This window comes from Macaca nemestrina, chromosome 18 (genome assembly GCF_043159975.1).
Source record: "Macaca nemestrina isolate mMacNem1 chromosome 18, mMacNem.hap1, whole genome shotgun sequence".
NCBI lineage: Eukaryota > Metazoa > Chordata > Mammalia > Primates > Cercopithecidae > Macaca > Macaca nemestrina.
In genome coordinates this window covers 70,905,951-70,930,777 of record NC_092142.1, presented here as the reverse complement: position 1 = coordinate 70,930,777, position 24,827 = coordinate 70,905,951, and the positions used below count along the sequence as shown (strand labels likewise).

General features: G+C 35.1%; 1 long non-coding RNA gene across 1 annotated transcript in view; it reads left to right on the top strand.

Annotated features, from left to right (window-relative positions):
- Nucleotides 1–126: 126 nt before the first annotated feature.
- The window catches only part of LOC105491334 (uncharacterized), a 371,652-nt gene continuing 346,951 nt past the window's right edge, over nt 127–24,827 (top strand). The window contains exon 1 of the long non-coding RNA XR_011616557.1: nt 127–17,896. This is a non-coding gene — a long non-coding RNA (uncharacterized lncRNA). The remainder of the gene's footprint in view (nt 17,897–24,827) is intronic.

Below are 24,827 nucleotides of genomic sequence, written 5' to 3'. Positions count from 1 at the left end.
GTTTTAGGTGGTTGTTTTTAAAAAATCTGCAAAAGGGTTTCAGGGAGCGGCTGGTACTTACGTTGTCTGCGTTGCTGTGGATCCTGAAAGGTGTTCTGTTGGCACCGGGCGCTGAGCCAGGGGCAGGCGCTGGAAACAAAAGGGAGAGACAAAAAAATAAAGTCATTCAATGGGAATATTAATTGCTGCTCTTGTGGATTTTACAAAACACACAAACTGTTTTTTCTTTCTTAAAAAAAATGTGGATTGGCGCGTGTCCCTTTTGCATGGAATATACAAGTAGTATGGGATTTAACAGCCCAGTTACGGGACTCAGGATTAGCTGCGCTGGCATCTTTTGGGCATATTCTTCCTTTTAATGAATGAGCTTTCGCTGTTAATGAGGAATAATCGTTTGGCTAATGAGCTTTGAAACATTAAGAGAAAAGAGGTTTTTTCCGTTAATCGCTCTGGTGCGACTGCATGGATGGATTACAAAAGACAGCAATAGGAATGCAGTACAAAGGGGGGGACCTCTCCTGGAGTGGGAGAAGCACCGAGATGGGTGATGTGTCCCTGCGTCTTTCCTTCATTCTCTCTTTCGCTCTCTCTGCCAACTGCTATGGGTTTCCATAACTCCGCAATCAAAGTGGATGGTCGGGAAGGATTATTACAAAGAGTGAAGCCTCCGCTGTTAATGTCTCCAGTGTTTAATCATCATACAGTAGAATGGTTTTATGCATATTTCATTTGCATATCATTAAACTGTGTTAGCGAGGGGCATTCAGAGCCAGGAGAAGTACAAAGTTGGGGAGAGAGGGAAGAAAAAAAGGTCCCTATGATGCTTATCTTCAAACAGGGACTTGTTCCATGATCTGTCTTCTACTTTTGCTAAAATCATTATGACTTGGAAACCTTTGAAGTTGGATACAACCTTGGATTCTTCTAATTCCTGCAGAGCAGTGTATTTTAAAAAACAGCAGAAATGTTCCTGCACTAGACAATTAAAGGAATATAAACTCCAGTGGGTTGAAACTAGTAGCTCTTTGGGGAATGCAGTGGCAGAGGCTTCTACAAATACCAACACTTAGAAATATATAATAAAGAGCATCATATTAGAAACAAAGAAAACGAAGACAAGAAATATTAACACGTGGATTATATTTGTTTCTTTTGGGGGGTAATGAACTAAAGAGAATGAAGAAGCCATCGGTAATTTATCCCTTCATTAATGAACAGTCACCTTTTTGTATGTGTTTGTTTTTGTCCTTTCTTTTTGAAGAGGGATGTTGTTACTTTTGAAGCAATTAGTCAATCATTTTGTAGCTCTGATCTTTTTCCCCTGAACCCGACAGGAAAGAAAGGTGGTGGTTAGGGAATATGTGAGTATTGGGGGGGAGTTGGTGGGGGAGAGAAAGAATACAGTGAGTTCTTTGTAGATCTTATACATGCACAACATATTAATTGGGGGCTTTTAAAGCTTCCTCAATGGGCTATTTCATTCCTGGTAAAACCGCAGCTGGTTAGCCACTGTTGGTGACTCTTCAAATATTACTTTATTTTTATTCTGTCGCTGTTGTTGTTGTCTTGTTTTGTTTTTCCTCAGTTAAGAATGAAAATGTAGTATCACCCCTTCTTTTTTGAGTCTCTTCTCCATCTTCTTCTTCACTCCAGTTTCCAAACTGTAAAACAATGTTGGCTTAATATTGAAGCCTGGTGCACAGTCTAACTGGCACAACTTGATTTGGAAATGAGACGCTGTTTTATATTTAAATTACCCCTGCTCCCCCCTTATCCTCCAAAGCTTTGTCTCTGTTATGAATATGCAGATGAGGCATGATGTGATTACACTGTACAATTACTCCTGTCCATGGTGGTGGCAGGGGCTGCTAGGGAGACAGAGAGTCAGCCAGCCTCCAAGCCAATACAGAGTTTTGTTTTCGGTATTTTTCCTATCTCCTTGGCACTGCGGCACATGCAGATGTCGCTGTTGTTCTTTATAAAGCCCTAATGATATGCAAAAGCATAACGATTTGGTTTGGACACAAAGCATCAACGAAATATTATGGATGTCTTTAAGAAAGGGGGAGAGAAAATCCTGACTGAAGGAATGTCCCCATAAATTATTTTTATTTAAATGAATTCAAAGGATGGGGTGAGGGCAAGTCAGACAGAGTCGCATGGAAAACATGAATAATATTAATATGCATAAAGAATTCTCACCGAGGAGAAGCTCCTCACTACAGCTCTTGGGACAAACAGGTTCATTAGGAAACAGCTCAGAGCGACTACAGCATTTTGTTATTTCAATTTTTTTCCCTTATTTTAAATGAAGAGTCAGACAGATGTGTTTTCTTTGCATAGCAGCATTGAGATGGATCCAATCTTGTGAAATTTGCTGCCCAAATAGCATTTCTAATGGAAATTGGAACTAAACAAGGGCACGGATATGGAAGGGAGGGGAGAAGAGAGAATACACGAAGAGGAGTACATTCAGAGCCACTGCATGGCATTTTTAGTACAGGAGGTTTTCAGAAACCATCTTTGCTTCGTTAGTCTCCCATGTGGGCTCCTGATGTAGGGAGCTATCAGGGTATACCAAAATGAGCACTGAGACAGGCCTTTCTAGGTCTGAGGCTGAGGAAAGCAGCGGCAACTTGGTGCCTGTCCCCCAGAGCTGTCTACAGTTCAGAAGCCAAAAGCACAGCTACTTCTAATTTGGGGATGCAGTAGAGTGCCTACTGATCCAGGTATTTGTGAAAGATGGAATTCTTGGTGCTATCATAGTATACATTGCTAAAGAGCAGATGAAATTGGCTGCTTAAGGAGTCCTGATAATATTTATGTTGGTTAATTCTCATGATAATGATAACTGCAGTTGTCTAGTATTTTCAGAATGTTAAAATTACCAGTGTGGCTTAATGCATGTTTACAATGAATAGAGAGGGACAAAGAGTGAATGAGCCTATTGGGTGGATTCAAAACTGATAAAATATTTGGACTATTACTCATGGTCTCCAAGGACTAACAGAGAAGTCAAAGAAGCAGTAGTTGGAAAAAAAGATTTTGTTACCTCCCTTGGTCAGGTGGACAAAGAGTTCAAATTACTTTCATAATTCAGCTAAAAGAATTTTATACTTCTGTTTAAATTACATGAAGACATTTTTGATCTGATATGTATATCTGCATAAATTTCTATTATGATAGCATAATGTTGACCTGGAACTGGTCTGATTATAAGCATGTTCTAAATACTGTTGCTCTTCACCTATAATCTCTAAAACTTCCATTTATAAGTTTCTTTTAAGACTCCCCTTCCAATAATTTTCAACTGTTACACGATTCTCAACTGTTGGTACAGTGTACAAAACTACAGAGTACAGTGAATTGATGATTATTTGGAGAATGGCTATTTAATCTGAATTATTTATATTTAACCTCTTATACTTTCCATCTCTGTTGTCAGAATTACGGATATAGAATTTTGAAAGAATACATGTAAAGAATTAGGCACAGTATCTGCACATAACAAGCTCTAAATAAGTGTTAGATTTTATTACCGCTATCATTACTATTATTACTTCAGTGTGTTGGTTACCATTTGAGAAAAACAAGGAAAAGAAAATAAAATTCAATCTTTACTTTTACTATTAAATAGCAATGCAGGTAAAAGGCTGAGTGGAAAAGTGTTAAACAGATATCCATGGTGAATAGACTGTGAATGATCTGTAATCAGAAGTCAAACTACAGCTTATGTCAATGCATAATAGACCCATGAAAGGGTTCCATTAAAAATGTATGTATAATTCTGAAATTTTTGTGTTGCATGACATCAATAGTCTGATAAGAGAGTTCTATTGTGATTGGTATGGAGGGTTTTGGGAAGTGAAAGGTGCTCATTATTTAACTACAATTATGAAGCAATGCCAACTTTCAGTATTTTTTTTACAAAAATAAGTTATATTTTTGAATAATACATTACAATGAAGTATCAATAATTTAAAAAATGTAGAAAGGAAAAAGTCTCTGTCTTTCCCCTCTTCTACCCATGAGTTCCTCACCCAACCCCTGAATAAGTAATCACTGTTACTGTTTTCTTGTTTATTCTATCAGCTATTAATATATTAAGAAGATATTAATATAATTTCTCTCCTACATCTTACACAAATGATACTTTTTATGAAGATTCCTTACAATTTTCTGTCAACACAGTAAGTTCATTTGTGACTAGACAGCTTCATTTCCAGTAATCATGCCAATTATTCCTTTGTCCTTATCTCATTGGTGAGGATATCTAGTACGATGTTGAATAGAAGTAGTGATAGGTGACTATAAACATCCTTACCTTGTTTCCAATCTTAGGGGATGTCACTGTCTTGTTCATGGTCATAGGGGAAGAAGAATTCAGCCTTTCATTACTAAGAATTACGTTCTTTATCATGTGAAAGAGGTTTCCTTCCATCCTTAGCTGCTAACAATTTTTTTAAAAAATCATGAATGGTTATTAAATTTTGTCAAATCATTTTCAGCCTCTACTGAAACACGTAACAGCTTAAAGCTGTGAGTATAGTGAATTACAATGACTGGTTTTCATATGCTAAATCAACCTGGCAATCCTGGGACAATCCCCCAGTGATCATGATATACTAATCTTTTTATATATTACAATAATTGACCTGCTAACATTTTAAGAATTTTTGAATCCATGTGCATGACAGACATTAGTCTATAATTTTTTGGGGGGCGTAGTAACTTTGCTATTGTTATCAGGGTCTTGCTAATAGCATAGAATGAGTTGGAGAGTGTCTCCCTCCTCTATATTCTGAAAAAGTTTGTATAAGATTATTATTTTGTCCTTAAATGCTAAATTGAATTAACCAGTAAAGCTATGAGGCTTGGGGATTTCTTTGTGGACAATTTTTATATAAAAAATTCAATTTTTTTTTTTTTTTTTGAGACAGAGTCTTACTCTGTCACCCAGGCTAGAGTGCAGTGGCATGATCACAGCTCACTGCAGTATCAACTTCCTGGGCTCAAGTGATCCTCCCACCTCAGCCTCCTGAATAGTTGGGACTACAAGTGTATGCCACCACACCTGACTAATTTGTTTTTATTTTTATATTTTGTACAGACAGGATCTCACTTTGTTGCCCAGGCTGGTCTTGAAGTCCTTGCCTCAAACGATTCTCTTGTGTCAGCCTCCCAAAGTGATGATATTACAGGCGTGAGGCACTGTGCCTGGCCTACAAATTCAATTTTAGAAAAATGATCTTAGACTATTCAGATTTCTAATTTCTTATGTCAATTTTGGTAAGCTGGGGTTTTCAAAGAATTTGTCTATTTTCATCTTAGTTATCAAATTGATTGGAATACAGTTGTTAATAATATCCTACTATCCTTTTTCTTATCTGTCAGAATTTTGGTGATGTCCTTATTTCATTTGTGATATTGGTGATTTGTTTTTTTCCTTAATCTTTTTAAAATCAATTTTATTAATCTTTTCAGAGAATCAATCTGATTGTTAATTTTTTAATTTCAACTCATTATATAATGTCCTTTCTTCTATTTACTTTAGGTTTAATTTGCTTCTCTTTTTCTAGATTCATAAGGCAGAATCTTAGATAATTTTACACTTTACTTCCTATTACAGATGTGTAAAGTGATACATTTTCCTCTAACAATTGCTTTAGCTTCATCACACACATTTTCATAGGATGTGTATTCATTCTCATTTAGTTGAGATTAAAAAAAAAATTCCCTTGTCATTTTTTTTACAGGTGTTAAGTATATTGTTTAATTTCTAAATATTTGTTTTTTTTTCTAGGTATCTTATTACTATAAATTTCCAACTTGATACCACTGTTTCAGGGAAAATATTCTATGCAATTTCAACTCAAGACTTGTATGCCCCAACATATAGTCTATCTTTTTGAAATTCCATGTGCATTTGAGAAGAATCCATTGTTGTTCTGCTGTTGTTGATTTTTTCAGTTAAACATTTGATTTCCATTCAGTTAATTTTTCTTATTATTTTTTGCCTTCTACTTTCTTTGGGCTTCATTTTACATTTTGTTTCTAGTTTCTTGATGAGATATTTATATCATGATTTTCCAGCCTTTTTTTCCTTTTAAACATACATTTAAAGGTTATATATTTTCCTCTAGGAACAGCTTTAGATACAACCCCCAGGTTTTCACATGTCATGTTTTGATTATCATTTGGTTAAAAGTACTTTCTAATTTATACCATAATTTCCTCTTTTGCCTATAGGCTATTGGATTCTGTCTTTTATCCAGTCTAACAACTTGTCTTTTAACTGCGAAATTGAGTCAATTTATATTTAACATAATTACTGATATATTTTGAATTATAAACATATCATCTTACTGTTTCCTATTTGTTCTACCTGATTTTTCTTTAAATTCTTTTTTGCAACACTTATAATTAACCAAGTCCTTCTCTTATTACATTTTTTCTTTTAGTTTGATAGTAATACATTATTTTACTATTAAGTGGTACCCCAAATATTGCGACATACATCTCTGACTCACTATAGTCTATTATAAATTAGTACTTTTGTCACTTCCCACACAATGCTAGAACTGAAATTGGTATTATTTTGTTTACTTCCTCCCACCTTTTGTTATTATTGACATGCATTTGATCATTCATGTGTTTTAAGTCTCACAAGATATTTTCATTTTTCTATTTTGCAGTCAAGATTCATTCAGACTCGCTCACATATACACCTTGTGCACTGCTCTGTGTTTATTCTTCCATTTTGACATTTCTTTCTGAGGTCACGTTTCTTCTACCTAAATTCTCCCTTTGGTGTTTCTTTTAGGTTGGGTATGCTGCTGATAAGTTCTCTCAGTTTTTGTTTTCCTATAGTTATTTTCATCTTCAATTTTCAAGGATATTTTCACAGCACAGAATTCTAGATTGGCAGTTATTTTCTTTCTGCTTTTAAAAGATGTCATTCCATTGTCTTTTGAGCTCCATCATTTCATTGAGAAGTCAGCTGTCAGTCTTATTGCTGCTTCCTTCAAGTAGCATGTCTTCTTTTTTTGTCTTCACTTAAGATTTTCTCTTTCAACTTCAGAAGTTTTACTAATGTGCCTAGGCGTGATTTTCTTGGTATTTATCCTGCCTGGGATACCTATGGCTTAATGTCTTTCCCCTTTTTGGAAACTGTTAGTCCTTAGCAGTTTGAAAATTACCTACTGCAATCTTTTTTTTACCTTGTAGGATTCCAATTACACATATATTAAATATTTTCAGTGTATCTCCTATGGGATTTATGCTGTTTATTTTCCAGCCTTTTATCCCTTTATGCTTTGGTTTTAGCATTTTTTAACTGATTTATCACACTCAACAATTCTCTCTTTATTTCCAATCTGCTATTAAGCCTATTTATAAATGCCTTAATTTAAGTTGCTGTATTTTCAGTTCCTGAATATACATTTAATTCTTCTTTTGTAAGCTGCAGTTCTTTTGTTCTCCAATATATTATCATTTTAGAGCTAGTTAAGAGCCATATCTGATAAGTATATCTGATTCACTTCACTGTGGATCTATTTCTGCTGTCTGCTTTTTCCCCCCCTTTGGTCCTGTGTTTTGCTATTCCTAGAAAATATTGAATGGATGCCACATATTGTGTGTGAAAAATCTTAGAGGTTCTGTAAGATATCTTCTTTTGAAGAAAAATTACCATATCACCTGGGAGGTAGCAGGATAGAACAAGGGCAGATTACCTCCAATCCAATAAAACAGTAAACTGGCTTGAAGCTATGTTAGTCTTTTTAAGACTCACATTGCATCTGGTTCATCTCATCTCTTAGGTCCCATTTCCGTGACAGACCCTGACACTTGATTTTTGTCTTCCCAGCACTATGAGATTACTGAAAGCTCTACTAGGCTTTCAGTAGACTTCTGCTTAGGATCTTATTCTGGAAAAGACAAACTGAAACTCTGAGCTATATGCTTACTATAAAATCTCTCTGAAATAATACCATCAAAAAAGGAAGTGATGACATTTGTTCTTTGTGAACCTGTATTTATTCCTAGTAATGAAATTGAGAATAATTTCTCCTCTCATTCAGACTTTTGGCGTCTCTCCCAAACTGTATTCTTTTTTTTTAAGTCCGCAATTCCTTAAGCTCAACTGCAGATGTAATTCTTCACGATCAATGGCAAATTATCATAGTACCTGTGAAAATAATAAGTCTGGGATAGGAGACTTGAATTCCAATAATTAGTTGTTCTCTTTCAATCTCTGTGACTGATCCTGTGCTGCAATCCTCACTAATCAATGCTAGTTTTGTCCTTTCCTACCCTAAAGGCTATTCTTCTTGACAGAGAAAAAGAATCTGAAGAACAATTCTCTTTCTCTCCCTTTCCTTCTCTCACTTTTAGTAATCTCTCTCTTTATTTTTTGAGACAGAGTCTTACTTTATCACCCAGGCTGGAGTGCAGTGGTGCAATCTTGGCTCACTGCAACCTCCACCTCCAGGGTTCAAGTGATTCTTGTGCCTCGGCCTCCCAAGTATCTGGGATTACAGGCACACATTGCCACGCCTGGCTAATTTTTGTATTTTTAGTAGAGATGGGGTTTCACCATGTTGGCCAGGCTGGTCTCAAACTCCTGACTTCAGGTGAGTCACCTGCCTTGGCCTCCCAAGCTGTTGGGATTACAGGCGTGAGCCACTGTGCCCAGGCCTCGTTTAGTAATCTCTTGACATCAAAATCCTGCAGCAAGTCTCTTTTACTTTTCCCTAGAAGCAACCCACAAATTATTGGCCTTATATGCTCCTCCTTATATTTTAATATAATTATTTATACCTAAATTTAATATAAAATCACATTGGTCTTCTTTACATTTCCCCCTCTCCCTTTTCCTGAAAAGGGGGGAATTAATTTATTCATCAATTACAGACAAACACACTGCTACTTTAAAGACTGGTTGCGATATAAGCAGTAAGTCAATAACTATACAATGTGATATGTGTTAGGTGCAATTTTAGTGTTATTGTGTTATTTTCATTTATTTTTTAGCTTTCTTCCTTTTTTTTTTTTTTTTTTTTTTTTTAGAGATTATGTCTATGAAGTTATATTTACCCTTTATCTGAATGTTTTTAAAATGTGCCTTATCACGTCCATGGTAACACTGTCCAAAAGAACTTTCAGAAACTATGGAAATGTGATTTCTAATAGGGTAACCAATAGCTAGTACAATGGACCAAATCTTTAACTTAATTTTAACTTAATTTTAATTTATTAAACTTAAATAGTCACATGTGGCTAGGGGTGAACTTATTGGACATGTAGCTATATAATATGTCCAATATTCATCAGTCCTGCCTATTTTGCCTTAAAATTGAATGACTACTTTCTTTAAGAGTTCTAATTGTTTTTAACCTATAAGTACTTAGGTGTTGATCAAAATTAGGTTCATATAGTTTCCCTATCATTTCTTTCATCTATTGAGGATGCAGATTATTAGCAAGGCAAAGCAAAAATATGTCCAAAATTCGACTTTTAGTAAAATGGATTTTGAGAATGCATTTGAATAGCTGATACCACATGATTATTATATCCTGAGTCTACACTTTTTAAAAGGATCTGAATCAGGATTTCTAGAAATATACTACTTATTTGACCAAGCAAATTATAGCATATCCTTTTGAAGCAATTACTTCTGGTCTCTATTTTTATGCTTACCCAGGTGCTTTCTATCACGTTTCCTCTCAAATTCTGTTCCCAACTGCCAATGTATAGTCATTTATGAATGCCGTGTCTACAGTCAAGAATGCAATCTCATGAAAGAGAATGCAACTAAATGGCCAACTTTGAGATTAACACAAAACTTGTAACTAATTATTACAATGCTTATGTGTGCTTCTATATATGTGCAGATAGATATATACATAATGCATGTATTTTATAGATTTGTATGAAGTAGAAACAGCATTTTCCAGAAGGTTAAAATAAATGATTAAATTTAAAGAATTCAGTATAAAGAATTTAGTTTTATGAAGTGAGGGATGTCCTGTATTAAGAATTAATTACTGGCTGGGTACGGTGACTCATACCTGCAATCCTAATACTTTGGGAGGCCAAGGTAGGTGGATCACCTGAGGTCAGGAGTTCAAGACGAGGCCTGGCCAACATGATAAAACTCCGCCACTGCTAAAAATACAAAAATTAGCCGGGTGTGGTGGCACATGCCTGTAATCTCAGCTACTCAGGAAGCTGAGGCAGGAGAATCTCTTGAATCCAGGAGGTGGAGGCTGCAGTGAGCCAAGATCATGCCACTGCACTCCAGTCTGAGCAACAGAGCAAGACTCTGTGACAAAAACAAAAACAAAAACAAAAGGCCAGGCACGGTGGCTCACACTTGTAATCCCAGCACTTTGGGAGGCTGAGGCAGGCAGATCATGAGGTGAGGAGATCGAGACCATCGTGGCTAACATGGTGAAACCCCGTCTCTACTAAAAATACAAAAAATTAGCTGGGCGTGGTGGCACGCACCTGTAGTCCCAGCTACTTGGGATGCTGAGGCAGGAGAATCGCTTGAACCCAGGAGGCAGAGGTGGCAGTGAGCAGAGATCGCGCCACTGCACTCCAGTCTGGGCGACAGAGCAAGACTCCGTCTCAAAATAAATAAATAAATAAATAAATAAATAAAATAAGAATTATAGAAGAATATTTAAAAGTTTCCATTGGTCTTAAAAAAATAAAGAATAGCATTTCATAGAGAGAATCAGATGTTATCTGAAAGTAAATGAGACTAGAAAAATAACATGTGGACTCTCAAAATATCTCCCAAATTTGAGTATTGGGCAATATGTGTGTTCAATGCCTATATGAAATACTAATTGATTTCTAGATAGTCATTTAAATATTTTTCTAATGAAATACGTTTGTCCATATTTTAGTGGATTTCAATGTGAAGGGATGATAGTTCAGGCTTTGGAATAATACAGACCTAGGAATTCTGTAATATATAGCTCTAATTATGATGTTTCCTGGCCTGAAAAATAAGTTAGCAGCTTTCCCATGATGTCTTTTTGATAGTATTTTAAGAGATTATAGGTGTCAGTCAACATTATTTAAGAATGTCCTCCTTTAAAAACTTTAAAACTTTAAAAATTTAAGATTTTAAACAGATAATTAGAGAATTAGTCACATTACAAATTGGTTCTTTACTTGTTACAGGCTTCACCCAGAATTAAAAAGCCTCTTTGGGCATTAAAAATAGTATTATGTTTTTACATTTTTTTGTAGAATTACTTACAAATTTTCAGGAATTTTTTTTTTTAATCACACAGAATAAGACATACTTGCCTTTGGGATAAAATGCATAACTATCAACACAGTTATAATAAAAGTGCTTCATATTCATTACCATTATTATAATTATACCTTACATTTGTCTAGGACTTTACAATGTACAAAGTACTTTTACATACACTGTTTCTTTTAAAAGAATGGCATCACAAGAAAGTGAACTGATACTAACTTTTTTCAATGAATACTGGCACTCTTAAAATGGAGATAGAAACCATGCCTATCATGTTATAACAACAACAACAACAACAACAAAACACATTTTGCTGAGCTTCTCAAAAGGAGGTATGGCAAAGCGTAGGTTCTGGAATCAACAGGACCTATAATGGGATCCTAATTTTACTTACTTTCTAGCTGTGTGAATTTGAGCAAGCAACTTAACTTGTCTGTACTTCATTTTCCTCATCTCTGAATTCAGAATTTGAACCTCATAGAGTCAGATTAAATGAAAAACTTTTTACATATCCTAAAGCAACACATAGAATTGCTGATACCAGGTATATAGTGGGAACTCAATACATAAAGATGATAATGAAAATGTTACTTTTATTATTAAGATGATCTATTCTTTTCCACTGACCTTCATAATCTTTCAATAAAACATACTATACAAAGTAAATAATTAGATATGACAATGACTGATCTTAGATCATAGATCAGGTGAGGAAGAAAGGTGAAAGTCTATTTTGGAAGCAGATGAGACAGTATACCATAGGAGATGGAACTCATTAGAAAAAATCGAGGTTACACCTAAACTGGTTTAAATTTATGATACTTAAACAGGGTAGAAAGTTATACTAAAAGCATCACAGGCAATTTTGCTTTAGGAAGAGTAAAATGGAAGCCTGTTTGTGATGTGAATGTTAAATGAAAGAAAACAGAATCATATCTGTAAAATAAGAAGTAATATCATATAAAGTGAAGAGGGGTACAGGGAACATGAGGCTAGAATAGTTTAATTTGTATAAGCACATTAGCTCACTTAGATTGATCACAGAGATTAAAAGAACAAGGATAAAAGATTGACCTGCAGTTTGGCACAAAAAACCTCTCTGCTCCTAAGCAAAAGATCCTAATGAGTCTCCTTACAAATGTGTGCTCTCAGTTAAACAAGGAGCCTCCATTTAAAGTGTTTATTGCTTAAAGTAGCCATCACTATTATTATATAAACAACTGAAATTATAGGCCCTGTTTACATAAAATTAATATCATCTTTGCATTAACATTTGCTGATTTTTTAATTTGTCTTGAAGTTCTTCTTTCAGAGTGTAACATTTACTCAGAAAACTAACATTATTTGAGGGCCTATTGCAGGCATACCTCAGAGATATTGCAGGTTTAGTTCCATATCACCACAGTAAAGTTAATATTGCAATATAGTGAGTTGCATGAATTTTTTTGTTTCCCAGTGCATATAAAAGTTATGTTTACACTATACTGTCTAGTCTAGTAAGTGTACAATAGCATGTCTAAAAAATGTGCATACCTTAATTTAAAAGACCTTATTACTAAAAATTGCTACCAATCATCTGAGGCTTCAGTGAGTCATAATCTTTTTGCTGGAGAAGGATCTTGTCTTGATGTTGATGGCTGCTGACTGATCAGAGTGGTGGTTGCTGAAGGTTGGGGTGGCTATGGCAGTTCCTTTTCTTTTTTCTTTCCTTTCTTTCTCTCTCTCTCTCTCTCTTTCTTTCTTTTTTTTTTTTTTGACAAAGTCTAGATCTGTCTTCCAGGCTGGAGTGCAGTGGCACAATCTTGGCTCCCTGCAACCTCCGCACCCAGGGTTCAAGCAATTCTTGTGACTGGACTGTGGCAGTTTCTTAAAATGAGACAACAATGAAGTCTGCTGTGTCAATTGATTCTTCTTTTCATGAAAGATTTCTTTGTAGCACGTGTGCTGTTTGACAGCATTTTCCCTACAGTAGGATGTCTTTCAAAATTGGACTCAATCCTCTCAAACCCTGTTGCTGCTTTGTTAACAAAGTTTATATAATATTCTAAAACCTTTGTTGTCAATGTCAAGAGTGTTTACAGCAGACTTCATCTCAAGATGGAGTAGATACCATGTTAAGAAACCGCTCTGTTTATTCATAGGAAGCAACTCCTTAGCCATTCAAGTTTTATCATGAGATTGCAACAATTCAGTTACATCCTCAGGCTCCACTTCTAATTCTGGTCCTCTGGCTATTTCCACTATGTCTGTAGTTACTTCTTCCATTGAAGTCTTGAGCCCCTCAAGTCATCCAAGAGGGTTGGAATCAACTTCTCCCAAATTCCTGTTAATGTTGACATGTTAACTTTCTCCCATTAATCACAAATGTTCTTAATGGCATCTAGAATGGTGACTGCTTTCCCACAGGTTTTCAATTTACTTTGCTAAGATCCAGCAGAAGAACAGCTATCTATGGCAGCTATAACCTTATAAAATGTATTTCTTAAATAATAAGACTTGAAAGTCAAAATGACTCCATAATCCACAGGCTGCAAAATGTTTGCTCTGTTAGCAGGCCTGAAAACAACATTAATATCCTTGTATATCTCCATCAGAATTCTTGGATGTTGAATGACTTAGGTGCATTGTCAAATAGTAGGAATATTTGGAATGGAGTTTTTTTTCTGAGCAGTAGGTCTCAACAGTTGGCTTAAAATATTCAGTAAGCCATGCTGAAAGCAGATAAGCTGTCATGCAGGTTTTGTTATTCCATTTAGAGACCACAGGCAGAGTAGATTTAGCATAATTCTTAAGGGCCCCAGGATTTTTGGAATGGTAAGTGAGCATTGGCTTCAACTTAAAATTACCAGCTGCCCCTAACAAGAGAATCAGTCTGTACTTTGAAGCTCTGAAGCAAAGCATTAACTTCTCCTTTCCAGCTATTAAAGTCGCAGATGGCATCTTCTTCTAATAGAAGGCTATTTCCTCTATATTGAAAATCTGTTGTTTAGTGTAGTCACTTTCATCAATTAACTTAGCTAGATATTCTGGGTAACTTGCTGCAGCTTTACCATTAACACTTGCTGCTTCATCTTGCAATTTTATATTATGTAGATGGCTACTTTCCTTAAACCTCATGAACCAACGGCTGCGAGCTGTAAACTTTTCTTCTGCAGCTTCCTTGCCTCTCTTGGTCTTCACAGAATTGAAGAGTTAGGGCTTTGTCCTGGATTAGGCTTTGGTTTAAGGGAATGTTGTGGCTAATTTGATCTATTCAGACCACCAAAACTGTCTCCATATCAGCAATAAGCCTGTTTTACTTTCACTACTTCACTGGAGTAGCATTTTTAATTTTCTTCAAGAATTTTTCCTTTGCACTCATACTTGGCTAAGTGTTGAGTGCAAGAGGTCTAGCTTTTGACCTGTCTTCACTTTTTACATGCCTTCCTCACTAAGCTTAATCATTTCTAGTTTTTTATTTACAGCGAGAGATGTGTGACTCTTCATCTGAACACTTTTTAGAGGCCATTGTTGGGTTATAAATTGGTTTAAGTTCGATATTGTTGTGTCTAACATCCATATTGTCTTATGGAATAGGGAGGCCTGAAGAGAGCAACAGAGATGGGGGAATGCCCAGTTGGTCAAGCAGTCAAAATACACACAACATTGATAATCTAAGTTAGCCATCTTACATGAGCATAGTTCATAGCATCTCAAAACAATTACAATAGTAACATCAAAGATCACTGACCACAGAATACCATAATAGACTGAAAAAGTTTAAAATATTGAGAGAATTAACAAAATGTGACACAAAGTGAGCACCACAGACTTGCTCACCCAGGGTTGCCACAAACCTTCAATTTGTTAAAAACAAATCAACACAATATTTGTAAGTGCAGAGGAGGGTAATAAAACAAGGTATGTCTGTATATGTCAGGTGTTTACATAAACTGCATAATTTTTATGCCCATATTACAGGTAAGAAAGGGTAAATGAAAAGCTTAAAGTAACAGCTAATACCTCGTGGAAGTAGCATACAAATCAAGATTTAAAAACTTGGAAATAAATGTTCTATCCCCACTCTCTGCACGATTTTTCCAAGATCAAATGTACCTGATTAATGGTAGCACTGAAGAAATGTTATTTGTTCTGGTTTCTCCAATGTTTCCTCCCTGCCTTAGCACAGGGGAGTTCACAATTTGTAGGGTTTTATAAATTATATTGAAATACCATAGAAAAATAAGAGTAGCTTGCTTGAAAACATACTAACAGCTGTGCAGGGCACACAACAAGCACTCAATAAGCATCTCACTTATCCAACTTTAAAAATGAGTTATTAAATATTGAAAAATTATTTCATGGCACAGAAAGCACATCAGCCAACATTAAAAAACAAAGTACACAGTTAAAAAGAAGGGCACACTAAGGTGGTGGTATATTATCCCTGACTATTTTTTATGATTCCCCTAGACAAAGGATGTCGAGCAAAGAGGGAACCGTATTTGTTCATTGTAAACATTTAGTCTAGAGATTTAAAGGCTGTTTTGCACACTGAGTCTATAGAGAGACAGGCGATTGCTCTCTGTCACAATTTCAAAGTCCATCTTCTTTACCTCATCAATTTGCAGCTTAGTAGGGGTGAGGATGAGAGAAGAGTTATATTGCACTCCCAGAAGTAAGGGGCTGTTTTCCTGCCTGTCATTCTACCAACCTCCCAGAATAAATTGCTACTTAGAAAAAGGAAAGTCAAACATTTGTGAAACATATTGCTATTTAGAAAAAAAAAAGAATTGTTTTGCAAATAGTAGCACTATTAAAAGAGGAGAGAGAATAGCATCAGTCATTTTATATTACATATAAGCAGCTTATTAAAGAATTAAATATTTATAGACTATAAAGCAAGCAGGCGATGAGTCGCAAACAGCTTGCTGAGAAGTACATTATAAAACAATGAGTCTGTCAGTGATTGATAAAGAATGGAGAGCACAAATGCTTTATAAATTCTCTAAGTTAGCTATGAATTTCCAGACCAGAAGAATAGGACACAGTAGCCAGCAATGTCACACCAACTCAAGCTGATGTATATGCCAAAAGCTTTCAGTGAACAAAAAGTACACTTCTCTTTGATCCTTCCACCTCCATCTAATGTAAAGAGCTGCAAAGCACAGAGAACTGCAAGGGCTTTATGGATGCTCACTTCCAAGTTAATAGATGTTAGATTTAGATATCCATATAACTCACTTTATTTTCTTCTGACTTTTTTCTTATCAGATAACAAAGTCTATATAATTTCAAAGAAAGATATCCCCCTTCCTTTCAGAATCATATACATTAGAGACCAGATCACCTAATCTAATTCTATCAGTTTAGAGTAAAAGCAACTAGGACTTAAAGGTGTAAAGTGATTGATCCAAGTTCACACAGCTGGTTAACACCACAATTAAGATTAAAACTTAGGTCTCCTATCTCCTTGATCAATATTCTTCCCATAGCATCACCTTCTTTAGCCAATCCCTTTTTAAAATGAAAATTCTGGGCTTTTGCTATTCATAACCTTATTCATCAGTTAGAAATTGTGAACTCTTTCTCTCATAAAATTATATTTCAATTCAGTTTAGATGATGGTTTTAAGAGAAAAAAAGCTTTCAGTGGATAAAACTTTAATCTATATATTCTCTGAGAGAAACAATATAATCTGCCTCTCCATAGTCATTCTAGAGTTTGAGATAATAGGATGCTATTAAGACAATGTTGGCTCTTTCTTGAGGAAAGGCTTTCTTTTATGCACTAACTACCTGGGAGGATGAATTTTCATTCTTTATGAGAGTGACTGGTCAAGACCTAAAGGTGTTCATAATCTTAAATGCCAGAAAAAGTCATCTCTCCTTGACTTCGTGAGTCATAGCTTCTATGTGTTCTGGATACAGTACTTTGGAATTCCATCCTTTTCTATTCTCTGTCTTCAAATTTAAACAGTCATCTGGTTTCCATGTAATTGAGCCTGAAGTTCCACTTGCAAACTCGACAGAGACACACTGTGAGTCAAATAAAATTATGAATCAAATCCTTTGTACCTTGTACAGATGCCAAAGCACCGAATAGTAGAAATCAAACCACTGATGCCCCTGCCCATAACCCTACCATTATTTTTTTGGTAATACTTGAATTTCTGTGAAATTATATCCCACCAGAAAATCTATTTGATTACATTAGATGCTTCTTTTTAACTTTATTGAGGTATGGTTGGCATATAAAAAGCTGCACATATTTAATGTATACATCTCAATGAGTTTGAGGAGACGTATACACCCAAGAAACCACTACCATTATCAAGGTCATAAACATATCCATCACTTGCTAAAGTTTTCTCATGCCTGCTTTACCATTATTATTGTTGCTGTTATTGCTTTTTTTTGTGTGTATGGTAAGAACACGTAACATAAGATCTACTCTCCTAGCAAATTTGCCTACGGGCATCATATTATATGGTAGATCACCAGAACTTACTTATCTTGTACAAGTGAAACTTTGTACCCATTAACCATAACCTCCCTGTTTTGCCCTCTCCCCAGCCTGTGGCAACCATCATTCTACTCTCTGCTTCTGTAACTTCAACTTCTAAAGATTCTACATGTAAGTGAGATTACACAGTACTTGTCTTTCTGTGCCTGGATTACTTTACTTAGCATAATGCACTCCAGGTCCACCCATGTTGTTACTGACAGGATTTTCTTCTTCTTCTTCTTTTTTTTTTTGTTAAGGCTGAATAATACTACATTGTATTTATATGTCATAATTTATCTATTCATCTGTTGGACATTTAAATTGTTTCCACATCTTGACTATTGTGAATCATGCTGTAATGAAGATGGAAGTGCAAATATCTCTTGGACACTGGTTTCATTTCCTTTAGATATGTAACCAGAAGTGAGATGGCTAGGTCATATGGCAGTTCTATTTTTTAATTTTTTCAGAAACTTCCATATTTTCCATAATAACTGTACCAATATACATTCTCACTAACAGTATACAAAGATTCCCTTTGCCCAATACCCTTGCCAACACCTGTCATCTGTTGTCTTTTTTGTAATAGCCATCTTTTTAAAAAATTATACTTTAAGTTCTGGGATACATGTGCAGAATATGCAGGTTTGTTACATAGGTATACACAGGCCATGGTGGTTTGCTGCACCCATCAACCCATCATCTACATTAGGTATTTCTCCTAATGCTATCCCTCCCCTAGCCCCCACCACCTGACAGGCCCCAGTGTATGATATCCCCTTCCCTGTGTCCATGTGTTCTTATTGTTCAACTCCAACTTATAAGTGAGAACATGCAGTGTTTGGTTTTCTGTTCTTGTGTTAGTTTGCTGAGAATGATGGTTTCCATCTTCATCCGTGTCCCTGCAAAGGACATGAACTCATCCTTTTTTGTGGCTGCATGGTATTCCACAGTGTGTATGTGCCACATTTTCTTAATCTAATATAGTAGCCATCTTAACATGTGTTAGGTGATAGCTCATTGAAGTTTTGATTTGCATTTCCCTTATAATTAGTGGTGTGAAGCATTTTTTCATATACCTGAAAAGTTATTTGTACGTTATCTTTGGAGAAAGGTTTATGCAGGTCTTTTGTCTATTTTAAAATCAGGTTATTTCATTTTTGCTATCAGTTGTATGATTTCCTTGTACATTTTAGATATTAGCCCCCCTTTTTTGAGAAAGGGTTTCACTCTGGTGCCCAGGCTGGAATGCAGTGGTGTGGTATTGGCTTACTGCAGCCTCTAGTTTCCCAGGCTCAGGTGTTCCTACCACAGCCTCCCAAGTAGCTGAGATTACAGGCATGCACCACTACTCCGGGATAATTTTTGTATTTCTTATAGAGGCAAGGTTTCACCATATTGCCCAGGCTGGTCTCAAACTCCTGAACTCAAGTGATCTACTTGCCTTGGCCTCCAAAAGTGCTGGAATTACAGGTGAGCCACTGTGCCCAGCTATCCTTTATCAGATACATGGTTTGCAAATCTTTTATCCCAATCCGTAGGTGGCTTTTTCATTTTGTTAATTGTTTCTTTTGCCGTGCAGATGCTTTTTAGCTTGATGCAGTCCTACTTATTTTAGATTTGTTGCCTGTGCTTTTGGTGTCCTATCCAAAAGATAATTGCCAATACCAATGTCAAGGAGCTTTTATCTTATTTTTTATTCTAGGAGTTTTATAATTTCAGGTCTTATGTTTATGTCTTAAATCCATTTTGAGTTGATTTTTGTGTATAGTGTAATATAAAGGTCTAATTTCATTCTTTTTCATGTGGATATCCCATTTTCCTAACACCATTTATTGAAGAGACTATTTTTTTTCCTATGATGTATTCTCAGCACCCTCGTGAAAAGTTAGTTTACTGCATATATGTGGGTTTATTTTTGGGCTCTTGATTCTGCTCCTCTGGTCAATGGGTCTGTTTTTATGCCAGTACTAAATGCTGTTTTGATTACTATAGCATTGTAACATAATTTGAAATTAGGAAGGGTGATATCTCCAGTTTTGTTCTTCTTGCTCAAGATTGCTTTGACCATTTGGGGCCTTTTGTGCCTCCAATTTTGAGATTGTGTTTTTATTTCTGTGAAAAGTGTCACTGAAATTCTGATAGGGATCACACTGAATTTTACATGTAAACAATATCAATTCTTCCAATCCACAAACATGAGATATCTTTCATTTTCTTTGAGGTATCTTTTCATTTCTTTGCATCTACCTCAATTTCTTTAATCAGTATTTTATTGTACTACAGATATTTCACCTCCTTGGTTAAATTTATACCTAAGTATTCTATTGTTTTTTGATGTTATTGTAAATGGAATTGTTTTTCTTAATTTCTTTTTCAGAGAATTTGTTGTTAGTGATATAAATATAACTCTATTCCGGCAACTTTACTGAATTTATTAGTTATAACAACTGTTTGGTGGATTCTTTAGGAGTTTTTTTTGAAATAAGGTAAAGTTATCTTACCTTAATTTTGTTAACTTAACAAACAGAGACAATTTTACTGTTTTCTTTCTGATTTGGATGGATTTTCCCCCCTAACTGCTTTAGCTAGGACCTCCAGGCACTGTGTTGAAAAGAAGTGGCAAATATGGGCACCCCTGTCTTGTTCCTGATCTTGCAGGAAGCCTTTCAGTTTTTCATCACAGAGTAGGATGCTAGCTTGGGCTTGTCATACATGGCTTTTATTATGTTGTGGTACATTCGTTCTACATCTAATCTATTGAGAGGTGTTTTGTTTCGTTTTTTTTAAATCAAGAAATCATGTTGAATGTTATCAAATGCTTTCTCTGCATCTATTGAGATGATCATATGATTTTTATATTTCATTCTGTTAATGTGGTATATTACTTTTACTGATTTGTGTAGGTTGAACCATGACTGGATCCCAAGGATGAATCCCACTTGACAATGGCATATAATCTTTTCAATGTGCTGTAAAATTTAGTTTACTAGTTTCGTTTTTAGTATTTTCACATCTATGTTCGTTACAAATATTGGCTAGTAATTTTCTTTTCTTGCAGTGTTCTTGTCTGGCTTTGGTATCAGGGTAATGCCGGCCTTATAGTATGAGTTTGGAAGTGTTCCCTCCTCTTCACATTTTGGAGGAGTTTGAGTAGGACTGGCATTAATTCTTCTTTAAATACTTGGTAGAATTCACTAGTGAAATCATCTTGTCCCGAGATACTCTTTGTTGAAAGGTTTTGCATTCCTTAGTCAATCCCATTACTTGTTTTTGGTCTATTCAGATTTCCTATTTTGTCAAGGCTCACTCTTGTTAATTTGTATGCTTCTACAAATTTATCCATTTCCTCTAGGTTATCCAATTTGTTAGCATATACTTCTTCACAGAAGATTCTTATGATCCTTTGTATTTCTGTGATGTCAGCTGTAATGTCTCTTCTCTCATTTATAATTTTATTCATTTGATTATTTTCTCATTTTTCCTTAGTCTAAAGATTTTCATTATAATTTTCATTATCTTTTCAAAAAACAACTCTTTGGTTGATTTTTTCCATGGTTTTTCTAGCCTGTTTCATTTATTTCTTCTAGATGTTTATTCCTTCCTTCCTTCTGCTAACTTTGGGATTATTTTGTTCTTCTTTTTCTAGTTCCTTGAGATATAAAGTTAGGCTGTTTATTTGTGATCTCTCTTTTTTCTTAATGTAGGCATTTACTCCTATAAACTTCTTTGTTAGAACTTCTGTGGCTGCACTGCATAAGTTTCGGTATGTTGAGTTTCCATTTTTGTTTCTCTCAATATACTTTTTGATTTCTCTTTTGATTTCTTCTTTGTGACTCTTTAGTTTTGAGTGTTTACTTTTTTGATTTTTGATTTTAATTTTGTGCGTACATAGTCGTATATGTATTTACAGGGTACATGAGATATTTTGACACAGGCATGCAACATGCAATAATCATATAATGTAAAATTGGATATCCCCTCAAACATTTACATATGTGTTACAAACAATCCAATTATACTCTTTTAGTTATGTTAAAATGTACAATAACATTATTATTGACTATAGACACCCTATTGTGCTATCAAATACTAGGTCTTGTTCACATTCTTTTTTTTCTTTTGACCCATTAACCACCCTCACCTTCCCCTTATCCCTCAACTACCCTTCCCAGCCTCTAGTAACCATCCTTTTACTTCTATCTCCATTAGTTCTATTGTTTTGACTTTCAGACTCCACAAATAAGAAAGAACATGTGATATTTGTCTTTCTATGCCTGGCTTATTTCACTTAGTATAATGACCTCCAGTTCCATCCACGTTGTTGCAAATGACAGGATCTCATTCCTTTTTATGGCTGAATAGTACTCCATTGTGTATATGTATCACATTTTCTTTATCCATTCATCCGTTGATGAATACTTAACTTGCTTCGAAATTTTAGCTATTGTGAACAATGCAGCAACAAACATAGGAGTGCAGATATCTCTCTGATATACTGATTTCCTTTCTTTTGTGTATATACCTAGGAGCAGGATTGCTGGATCATATGGTAGCTCTATTTTTAGTTTTTTCAGGAACCTCCAAACTATTCTCCCTAGTGGTTGCACTAACTTGCAGTCTCATCAACATCATCATACATCATCAAGTATAGGAGGGTACTCTTTTCTCCACAACCTTGCTGGCATTTGTTATTGCCTGTCTTTCGGATATAAGCCATTTTAACAGAGGTGAGATGATATCTCATTGCAGTTGTGATTTGCATTTCTCTGATGATCAATGATGCTGAGCACCTTTGTATGTCTTCTTTTGACCATTTAAAAACTGGATTATTAGATTTTTTTTTATAGAGTTGTTTGAGCTCCTTATATATTCTGGCTATTAATTCCTTGTCAGGTGGGTAGTTTGCAAATATTTTCTCCCAGTCTGTGGGTTGTTTCTACACTTTGCTGATTATTTCCATTGCTGTCCAGAAGCTTTTAAACTTGATATGTTTTCATTTGTCAATTTTTGCTTTGGTTATCTGTGCTTGTGGGCTATTACTCAAGAAAGAAATTTTTGCCCACACTAATGTCCTGGGGATTTTCCCCAATGTTTTCTTGTAGTAGTTTCGTATTTGAAGTCTTATATTTAATTATTTAATCCATTTGCTTGATTTCTGTATATATATAGAGAGACAGGGGTCCAGTTTCATTCTTCTGCATATGGATATCCAGTTTTCCCAGCACCATTTATTGAAGAGACTGTCTTTTCCCCAGTGTATGTTCTTGGTACCTTTCTCAAAAATGAGATAACTGTAGGTGTGTGGATTTGTTTCTGGGTTCTCTATTCTGTTCCATTAGTCTATGTGTCTGTTTTTATGCCCGTATCATGTTGTTTTTGTTACTATAGCGCTACAGTACAATTTACAGTCAGGTAAAGTAATTCTGCCAGTTCTGTTCTTTTTGCATAAGATAGCTTTGACTATTCTGGGTCTTTTGTAGTTCCATGTAAGTTTTAGGATTGTTTTTTTCTATTTCTGTGAAGAATGTCACAGAATGCAGTCTACATATTATATAGAATCTATAGATTGCATTGGGTAGTATGGACATTTTAACAATATTGATTCTTCCAATTCATGAACAGGAAATGTCTTTCCACTTTTTTGTCGTCTTCTTCAATGTCTTTTATCAGTGTTTCCTAATTTTGATCATAGAACTCTTTCACATCTTTGGTCAAGTTGATTCCTATGTATTTCATTTTATTTGTGGCTGTTGTAAATGGGATTACTTTTTGAATTTCTTTCTCAGATTGTTCAGTCAGCATACAGGAATGATACTAATTTTTCTATGTTTATTTTGCATCTTGCAACTTTACTAAATTTGTTTATCAATTCTAACAGTTTTGATGGCATCTTTGGATTTTTCCAAATATAAGATCGCATCATCTGCAAACAAGGATAATTTGACTTCTCTTCCTGTTTGGATGCCCTTTATTTCTTTCTCTTGTCTGACTGCTCTAGCTAGGACTTCCAGTACTAAACTGAACAAGAGGAGTGAAAAAGAGTATCCTTGTGGTGATCCAAATCTTAGAGGAAAGGCTTTCAGTTTGTTCCCATTCAGTATGATATTGGCTTGAGGTCGGCCATATATGGCTTTTATTCTCTTGAGGTATGTTCTTTCTATACCCAGTTTTTGAGGGTTTTTATCATGAATGGATGTTGAATTTATGCTTTTTTGCATCAATTGAATGCTCCTGTGGTTTTTGCACTTCATTATGTTAGTTTGATGTATCACACTGATTGATTTGCACATTTTGAACCATCCTTGCATCTCAGGGATAAATCTCGCTTGGTCATGATGAATGATCTTTTTATTGCATTGTTGAATTTGGTTTGCTAGTATTTTGTTGAGGATATTTGTGTCAATATTGATCAGAGACATTGGCCTGCAGTTTTTTTTTTTTTTTTAATGTGTCTTTAGTTTTGGTATTAGGATGATATTGGCCATGTAGAATGAGTTTGGAAGTATTCCCTCCTCCTCTATTTTTCAAAATAGTTTGAGCAGGATTGGTATTAGTTCTTTTTTAAATGTTTGGTAGAATTCAGTGGTGAAGCCATAGGATCTTGGGCTTTTTTATACTGGGAGACTTTTTATTAAGGCTTCAATCTCATTACTTGTTATTAGTCTGTTAAAGTTTTGGATTTCTTCAAGGTTCAATCTTGGCAGGTTGTATGTGTCAAGAAATTTATCAATTTCTTCTAAAATTTCAAATGCATTGGTATGTAGTTGGTCATAGTAGCCACTAATGATCCATTATCCATTTCTTCTAAATTTTCCAATTTATTGGTATATAGTTGCTCATAGTAGCCACTAATGATCCTTTCAATTTCTGTGGTATCAGTTGTAATGTCTCCTTTTGCATCTCCGATTTTATTTATTTGGATCTTCTCTCTTTTTTTCTTAATCTGGCTAAAGGTTTGCCTATTTTGTTTAACTTCTCAAAAAAACAACTTTTTGTTTCGTTTATCTTTTGTATTGTTTTCTTCATTTCAATTTCTGCTCTGATCTATTATTTATTT